At 45.5% G+C, this 10000-nt stretch overlaps 1 protein-coding gene across 1 annotated transcript in view; it reads right to left on the bottom strand.

The window, feature by feature from the left end:
• Positions 1-10000, bottom strand: part of LOC143298669 (vascular endothelial growth factor receptor 1-like) — a 135021-nt gene that overhangs the window by 124025 nt on the left and 996 nt on the right. The window lies entirely within an intron of this gene.

The raw sequence follows: 10000 nt of genomic DNA, 5'->3' as shown, positions 1-10000 counted from the left end.
GGGAATTTTATTTCTCTCACCACTGACTAAATTTTGAGTGGGTGGTTCGGATACTAGTCTTTTAAGTGAAGGGATAACCCGGGTTTCCGAGTGCAGCATTCAGTAAACGCACCAAGAGAACTGCATGTTGCAAAAACAATTTGATGATGATGATGATAATAATAATATTAATAATGATGATGATGATGATAATATTCATAGGAAACAGATACGTCTGCAGACAGTGAAAATGTAGGTACCGCTTTACTGTGGCGATGCACTCTTTCAGGGGAAAGCAGCCCGGATTTCCCGACACGGAAAAATTATGTTGTGACAAGCAAGAAAGCAATCCATCTGAATCGAAATCCCGCCCCCTCCACACACACGCACACACACAAACACACACACATACATACACACATCCCCTCCACACACACACACACACACACACACACACACACACACACACACACACTCACACACACACACACACTCACACACACACATCCCCCTCCTCCACACACACACATCCCTTCCCCCCCCCCTCCACACACACACACACACACACACACACACACACACACACACACACACACACACACACACACACACACGAACGGACAAACAAACAAGATATACAGATTCTACGACCCGACAGGGACAAAACGATTTCGGTCAGATTCATCATATGACACCATTCCTTTCGAGGGCAGAAACGGACTGCATTGGTAGAGGGTGGGCAAGGGTGGGGGGGCAGCGAAGGGAGAGGGTGTGGGGTGGGCAACAATGCGCAGATCTTGGGAAGGGGTGGGGGGATGAGGGGGGCGGGGGGGGGGGGGGGAAGGAGGAGATCATGACGCAATAACTGTCAGCTGATACGCCAAACACTGGCACAGGCAGAGCAATGGGCGTTGAGGTCGGCTGGGGGTGGGTTGTGGGTTGTGGGTTTCAGTTACGTCGTAATTCGCTGCGATTGTGGCGTAGTGAGGTGTAGCGTTGTGTAGTATAGTATGATGCACAATATGTAGTGTAGTCTTGTGCTGTGTACTTTAATGCAGTGAGTATAGAGTCGTATAGTCTAGTATAGTGCAGTGCAGTGTAGTTCAGGGTACTGCAGTGTAGGCGTGTAGGGCAGTGCTGTGTAGTGTGGCGAAACGTACTAGTAGAATGAGGGAGTGTAGCATAGTGCCAGTGAGCATAGAGCAGTATAGCGCAGTGCAGTGTAGTCTAGTACAGTGTAGTGCAGTGTTGCCAAGGGCAGTGCAGTGTAGTGCAGTGTAGTTGTGCAATGCAGCGCAGAAATGCTCCACATCACTGAACATATCATACACTAACTACCCCTCTACAAGTATGCCCTATCTTTTTGAAAATTAGACCACTGCTTAGGTTTTTTCAATTTCAATTTCAAATAAAGAGGCATTTAGCTCTTTAAAAGTCTTTAAAGATTAAAAGTAGTTTTTATATATTTCTATTTTTCACAAACTTCAAGCACAGCAGTAACTAACTCCAGAGGACGACTCATATGTGTCTTAAAATCATACTGTATTTGTCTTTCCTGATTCATGTTTGTAGGCCTACCTTGTACTCAGTGTATGTAGGTATACTGTTCCTCCCAACATTCGCTGTGACCCCTGTACACTTGTCGTTCATAACGATATATTCTGTTAGTCACTGTCGCACAGAGGACTGATGGCCTAGAGGTAACGCGTCCGCCTAGGAAGCGAGAGAATCTGAGCGCGCTGGTTCGAATCACGGCTCAGCCGCCGATATTTTCTCCCCCTCCACTAGACCTTGAGTGGTGGTCTGGACGCTAGTCGTTCGGATGAGACGATAAACCGAGGTGCTGTGTGCAGCAGGCACCTATCGCACGTAAAAGAAACCACGGCAACAAAAGGGTTGTTCCTGGCAAAATTCTGTAGAAAAATCCACTTCGATAGGAAAAACAAGTAAAACTACATGCAGGAAAAAATACAAAAAAAGGGTGGTGCTGTAGTGTAGCGACGCGCTCTCCCTAGGGAGAGCAGCCCGAATTTCACACAGAGAAATCTGTTGTGATAAAAAGAAATACAAATACAATCAGACTATGGGTATAGAAGTGTGATGTGCAGGGGGAAATGTTACCACAATGAATGTACACCAGCCGATCTAAAACTGACAGCAGGGATGCTCGGGGAGGACTGATAAAATATTGATCACTTCCGCTGAACAACAGAAATAGAATGGATTTTTTTAAATTACAAAAAGAAAGTTGAGTGTGTGTGTGTGTGTGTGTGTGTGTGTGTGTGTGTGTGTGTGTGTTTCTGCGAGCGTACATATACGTCTGTCTGTCTGTCTGTCTGTCTCTCTCTCTCTCTCTCTGTCTGTGTCTCTCTCCCCTCTCTTTCTCTCCTTCTCACTCTCTCTCTTTCTGTCTCTATCTCCTTCTCTCTCTGTCTCTGTCTCTCTCTCTCTCTCTGCGTCCCTCGGTTTTCAGTCTCTGTGCCAGTAAATTTCCCATCGCCCCAAACACTCAAAACTCTACTTCTAGCTCCCCTTCCCACATCTCCATCTCTCTCTCTCTCTCTCTCTCTCTCTCTCTCTCTCTCTCTCTCTCTCTCCCCTCTCTCTCTCTCTCTCTCTCCCCTCTCTTTCTCTCTCTCTCTCTCTCCCCTCTCTTTCTCTCTCTCTCTCTCCTCTTTCTCTCTTTCTCTCTTTCTTTCTCTCTCTCTCTCTCTCTCTGCGTCCCTCGGTTTTCAGTCTCTGTGCCAGTAAATTTCCCATCGCCCCAAACACTCAAAACTCACTTCTAGCTCCCCTTCCCACATCTCTCTCTCTTCCCTCTCTCTCTTCCCTCTCTCTCTTTCTTTCTACTCTCCTTCTCTTTCTCTCTTTCTTTCTCTCCTTCTTTCTCTGTCTCTCTCTCTCTCTCTCTATCCCTCTCTGTCCCTCTTTCCAGTCTCTACACCAGTAACTTTACTATTGCACCAAACACTCAAAACTCTACTTCTGCCCCCCCTTCCCACACATCTGTCCGTCTCTGTGTCTCTGTCTCTGTCTGTCTCTCTCTTTGTCTCTCTCTCTCTGTCTCTGTCTGTATCTCTCCCCTCTCTTTCTATCCTTCTCTCTCTCTCTCTTTCTGTCTCTATCTCCTTCTCTGTCTCTGCCTGTCTCTCTCTCTCTCTCTCTCTCTCTCTCTCTCTCTGCGTTCCTCTTTCCAGTCTCTGTACTAGTAAATTTACCATCGAACCAAACACTCAAAGCTCTACTTCTGACTGACCTTCCCACACATCTCTCTCTCTGTCTCTGTGTGTCTGTTTCTCTCTGTCTCTGTCTCTCTGTCTGTGTCTGTCTCTGTCTGTCTGTCTGTCTGTCTCTCTGTTTCTCTCTCTGTCCCTCTCTTTCCAGTCTCTACACCAGTAAATTTACTATCGCACCAAACACTCAAAACTCTACTTCTGCCCCCCCTTCCCACACATCTCAATCACGCCCAATCTCTCCGCCGTCAGTGTCGGCTTTCTTATTTGTGGGCCTGCTGACGGCCGTTCATTAATTAGCGGTAATGAAGCAAGGCGGTGATGGGGGTTGGGGGGGGGGGAGAGTGGGGGGTGAGAGGGGTGGACTTCAACGCAGTTAGCCAGCAGATGCTGGTGATATTGTGTGTGTGTGTGTGTGTGTGGAGGGGTTGAGTTGTGGTGTGTGTGCGTTTGTCTGTGTCTGTCTGTGTGTGTCTCTGTCTGTGTGTCTCATGAACGACTGAATATAACTATAGTATGTGTTGTCATACCGACATGGTCTGTGTCTCTCTTCATCACATACAAGCATAAACAGTTCTTCGTTTCCTGTCTGCACATGTCTTTGTCTGTATGAGTCTCTCTGTCTCTGTTTCTGTCTCTCTCTCTTTGTCTCTGTTTCTGTCTTTCTCTGTCTCTGTTTCTGTCTCTCTGTCTGTCTCTGCCTCTCTGTCTGTCTGTCTGTCTGTCTGTTTGTTTCTGTTTCTGTCTGTCTGTCTGTCTCTGCCTCTCTCTGTCTCTGTTTCTTGATCTGAGCACATCACTCCTCTTTTGCAACATCTCCACTGGCTCCCTGTCTCACACCGAATAAAGTACAAGATCAGCACTCTATGTTATAGATGCATTCACAAAACTGCCCCTTCCTATCATAGCCTCCCTTGCCTGCCCTTCCTTGTCTTTAGTTTCTACAGTTTTAGAGTTATGCATGCGTGTGAATGACTGGTGCGAAAGCGCTTTGATTTGTCTCTGCACAAGATTCAGCGTTATATAAATACCATTATTATTATTATTATTATTTATTATTATTATTTCTGGATCTCTCTCTCTCTCTCTCTCTCTCCGTCTTTCTTTGTTTCTTTATGAATGTGATTATGAGAGAGAGAAAGAGAAAAAGAGAGAGAGAGCGAGAGTGTGTGTGTATGTATGGGTGTGAGTGTGAGTGTGTGTGTGTGTGTGTGTGTGTGTGTGTGTGTGTGTGTGTGTGTGTGTGTCTTTTTTGCCTTCTTATGTCTTGTCTGTCTGTATGTATGCATGTATGTATGTTATGTATGTATATCCCTTGTCATTCAACAAGTCGTTCTTGATCAGCCATTGCCTTCATGCAGGCACCGAGCAGATGGACCGAGCGGTATTTCTCCCTGTCACTTTGCACGCATGAACGGGATCTGCCCTATGTTCCCCAAATGCCTGTGGTTCCCCAAATTTTCGTTCTGATCCAGGCCTTAAGTTCCCTAAGGTGTCTGTTCCTACAGGAGTATGTTCACCCAGGTCTATGTTCCCTCAATGTTACTTTCTCTGGGTCCTGGTCTTTGTTCCCCGTGGTCAATATACCCCCAGGTACATATTCCCTGAGGTTTATGTTGGCCCCCTTGGTCCAGGACCACTGCTGACAACAAACCTGTAGACTGCGTTACATTGCCATGTCTGTCCATAATCATGTCTTTACAGGTGTTTGACCACTGCTGACCGCTAACCATGTTCAGCTTGCATTTCGTTGTGGCGGTCGTGCAGTTTTAAGGCGTCTTTGGCAGGGTTTGACTGTTAGCTGATCACTGATTGCAACCGCTGATCCGGCATTACTGACCACTTCTTACAATAATTGACCACTACTGACGACTTCTTACAATAATTGACCACTATTTGTATTTGCATTTCTTTCTATCACAACAGATTTCTCTGTGTGAAATTCGGGCTGCTCTCCCCTGGGAGAGCGCGTCGCTACACTATAGCGCCACCCGTTTTTTTTTTCCTTGCGTGCAGTTTTGTTTTTCCTATCGAGGTGGATTTTTCTACAGAATTTTGCCAGGAACAACCCTTTCGTTGCCGTAGGTTCTTTTGCGTGCGCTAAGTGCATGCTGCACACGGGACCTCGGTTTATCGTCTCATCCAAATGACTCGCGTCCAGACCACCACTCAAGGTCTAGTGGAGGGGGAGAAAATATCGGCGGCTAAGCTGTGATTCGAACCAGCGCGCTCAGATTCTCTCGCTTCCTAGGCGGACGCATTACCTCTAGGCCATCACTCCACTTGGAATGACCACTTCTTGCAATTATTGACCAGTACTGACCACTCCTTGATATTATTGACCATTACTGACCACTTCTAGAAATTATTGACCACTACTGACCACTACATAAAAGTGTTAAGGGTGCGTTGTTCTGTCTGGTCCGAAGGCGGGACATGCTGGCTGAAGACAGCGGGCAGACCTCCCCAGCGTCACAGGCACTGGAGAAAACCGGACGTGTAAGCATCATACCCACTATGGCGTTGTTTTGTCACGTTTGTGCATTGTGACGTCTTGGCGGTAATGGACTGCTTGTGAGGACTGGTGACCGATTTTCTGACAACTGTCTTAACCGTTTAGATTGTATAATTATGTGACGGTCAACCAACACTGGAGCTTCTTCACAACTGAAAAGTTTTGTGAATGTAGCATTGCATTGCTTATGGCGTATTGCTGCTTTTGATTGTTCAGCCACCAGTACTGGTCACTACCCCAAGTGCCCAGCTTGTTGTGACAACAGCTTTCTGCGGTACGAGTGCTCTGTGATGATGCTGGTACTTTTTGACTCACTTGTGTAAACAAAGTGAGTCTATGTTTTAACCCAACTTGTTCGGTTGTGTCTGTGTGTCTGTGTGTCCGTGGTAAACTTTAACATTGACATTTTCTCTGCAAATACTTTGTTAGTTGACACCAAATTTGGCATAAAAATAGGAAAAATTCAATTCTTTCCAGTCATCTTGTTTAAAACAATATTGCACCTCTGGGATGGGCACAAAAAATTAAAAAAAGAAGCCTAATTATATGCAAACTGCATTTACTGTTATATTTATATTTTTTGTATTCTCTAAACTTGGCACTTTGACCTCTTATTCTGAAACAACAAGAGGAGTCATTATTATCATTTTTTGTTCAAACAGGAACTTCTTTTGCTAAGCATGGAATTTTTATTTATTTTGCAAACGTTTTGGTGCAGATAGTAAAAAAGGGAAATTACTCTGTAATTAATGCTAGGGGACTTAATTTATCACAAGTGAGTCTTGAAGGCCTTGCCTCTCTTGTTTTTTTGGTTTTGTTTTTTTACCGGGTTTGATTTCTGACTACATACCACGATCCCCAGTGTATGTAATGTATGATGCAACATACACAGACCTCGAGTAACATTGACCCGGGGTGATATAGACCTGGAGCTATAGACTTGAGAGAACACAGACCTGGGGATCATAGAACTTGGAGACCTTAGACATACGGACCAAGACTCTCTAAGAAACAGATATCCAGAAAAAGATTCATCAGATCAGACATTTCTGGATAGAGGGAACATAGTCTTCGGGAACATAGAACTTGGGGAAGTTAGACATAGAGGGAGCACATACATACAGACCCCAGCTCTCTAAGAAACCGAACACCCAGGAGATGATGCACCAGATCAGACATTTCTAGAATACACGGGCATGGAACTGAATGCCAGTTCACGTCTCAAAACAGATGTCCCTCCTCCCTGAAATGTTTCCTCAAACAGGCTGCTCTGTTAGGAAACTGTCAGTGCATCAGTGTTGTAGAAACAGAGATAAAGAGCAAAAGAGAGATTAGAGATTGGGGTAGAGCGAAAGAGAAACACAGACCAGTAAAAATGTGGGAGGGGGGGGGGGCAGAAATACGAAATACGAGGGCCGGAGAGAGACAGACAGACAGACAGAGACAGAGGGGGGAGACAGAGACAGACACAGAGACCGAGAGAGACACACAGAGAGACAAAGAGACAGATACAGAGAGATATGTATGTAACATTGACAGAAAACATGTCCATTTAACTAAACTGACACTAAACTTGACATGTCTAAACAATCAAACAAAAAGTTCGGGTGAGCATTCTCGACCTCGACCCCCCAGTCAAAAAGAAACCCGGGGCCTTGTAATGGACACAGTTGTTTGCTGAGTTCGTTAACATCAACACATACCAATTAACACTGTTAACCAGTAACGAGTCAGTCTCAAGTCACTGGTCACGTTAACACGATTCATATCGACACAATGATGTTGGCTGTCAGTGATTTGATACACCTGTATGCACAGCAGTCAGTGTTTCCTGTCACTAGTGGCCACTGACTTCATAGACAGAATACCAGATGTTGTATCGATGATGTATCATTGAATGTGGATTGTACAAATATTGATGTGGAAGAAAAGAACCTTCTTTGCAAGGGACAGGCACTAGCGCGCGCGCACACACACACACACACACACACACATACACACACACACATACACACACAGACACACACACATACATACGCACACAGTCACACACATACACACACACACACACACACACACACACACACACACTGTCTCACACACACACACACACACACACACACACACACACACACACACACACACACTGACACCCACCCACCCACACTGACGCACACACTGACGCGCGCGCGCGCACACACACACACACACTGATACACCCGCACCCAGACACACACACACACACACACACACTGACACCCATACACACTGACCCCCCCCCCCCACCCCCCCTCACACACACACAGAATGACACACCCACTGCCACCCCTCCACACACACACACACATAAAACAACACCCTGAACAGCACCCACCTGTGGATGCCACAACGGCAGCAGCAGACGAAGAGGAGGCAAAGCAGCACACACACACCAACACCAACACCAGCACCCAAGTCCTCAAAAACACACGGCGGCCGCCCCGAACCTCACACAAATATTTCCTCACACTCCTTTCCATCGCCGTTCAGTGAAACCCCACAACAACAATATACACGGGAGAATAACGAAAAAGAAAAAAAGAAAAAAAAAAGTACCTCCCCCCAAAAAAACCTAACACACAACTTTGTTCACTTTTTCCATGAAGTCTTTCACACACTGAACAACAAGGGTTTGTGGCGGTGACTTTTTTCCTCCAGAGAATAAAATCCAAGAAGCGAGGAGCAGACGAGAAGTACGGAGACAGCCGGGAACTCACGAAGTGAAAAGCGAGCGCGAGCCGCGAAGCACGAGCAGAGCATCGCGCGGACTGACAGACTGACTGACTGCACCTGGCACACATAGTCGGCGATGAGGCACGCGCTATCACGGTGAGAGGTGTGTCTGTGTCTGTGTCTCTGTCTGTGTGTGTGTGTGTGTGTGTGAGCGTGTGTGTGTGTGTGTGTGTGTGTCTGTCTATCTGTCTGTCTGTCTGTGTCTGTGTGTGTGTGAGCTTGTAAGTGTGTGTGAGTGAGCAAATAAGATTCTATCCTTTTATTATTATTCTTATCATATTTATATATATATATATATATATATATATATATATATATATATATATATATACTTTTCAATCAATACAACACAATTCCCATTCAGCGCATAATGAATCAATAACACTTGACGTCCAGTGAAGTCATCGCCACTGATAATATTAGGTCATGACTGTGGTGCAGATGATAATGTGTTAACATCACCAGTGCAGGATTTTGCTTTCATACGATATGATCAGAATAATTATAGATATGCAATATCATGATCTGCAAGACTGATTCATAGTTGCTTAACAAGAATGTGAGTTACTGCAAGGGTTTGTCTTCTGTGTAATCCCCCCATCCCTCAACCCCCCCACCCCCCACCTCCATTTGCATTCTTAAAAAAAGCCTCCCTTGATTTAAGGTTTGTCAGTAAATAATTGAGAATATCTGCTTGCAGATAGAACGTGATATGTAAATGATATTCGAGTATTGTTGTCTTTGTTCAATCGATATTTAGTACTTTTCATGCCTTGCAAGATGATAGCAAAATAGTTGTGCGAAAATGATATAGTTGTGAGTGAATTAAAAACAAAAGAAACAAAAACAAATTACACACGCACACACGCGCACACACACACACACACACACACACACACACACACACACACACACACTCTCGCCACACACACACACTCGCCACACACACACACACACACACACACACACACACACACACACACACACACACACACACACACACACACATACATGCATACGGCACACACACACACACACACACACACACACACACACACACACACACACACACACAGGACACACACATGCATACGGCACACACACACACACACACACACACACACACACTCACTCTCTCTCTCTCTCTCTCTCTCTCTCTCTCTCTCTCTCTCTCTATTCTTCAACCCACACACCCCTTTTTTTCCCCGTCTGATATCACTGAAAGTGGAATACGTTAAACTGAAGACTACTACTGCTACTACTACTACTACACGCACGCACGCACGCACTCCACTCGTTCGGTCTAAGCAGTCTGTTTCTCAGACTTGCACTGGAATTACAATGGCAGAGGAATGGGAGCTAAGCATCACTTGAGATTTCTTAAGTTGTTTTTGTAGGGATCTCTGTTCAGGGGTTCAGTGGGGTTTTTTCTCAGGGAGTTCTCTCTGTCTATCTCTGTCTCTGTCTCTCTGTCTGTCTGTCTGTCTGTCTCTCTTTGTCA

The sequence above is a fragment of the Babylonia areolata genome, chromosome 24, assembly GCF_041734735.1.
Source record: "Babylonia areolata isolate BAREFJ2019XMU chromosome 24, ASM4173473v1, whole genome shotgun sequence".
Classification (NCBI taxonomy): domain Eukaryota; kingdom Metazoa; phylum Mollusca; class Gastropoda; order Neogastropoda; family Buccinidae; genus Babylonia; species Babylonia areolata.
This window is presented reverse-complemented; position numbering and strand designations above follow the sequence as displayed.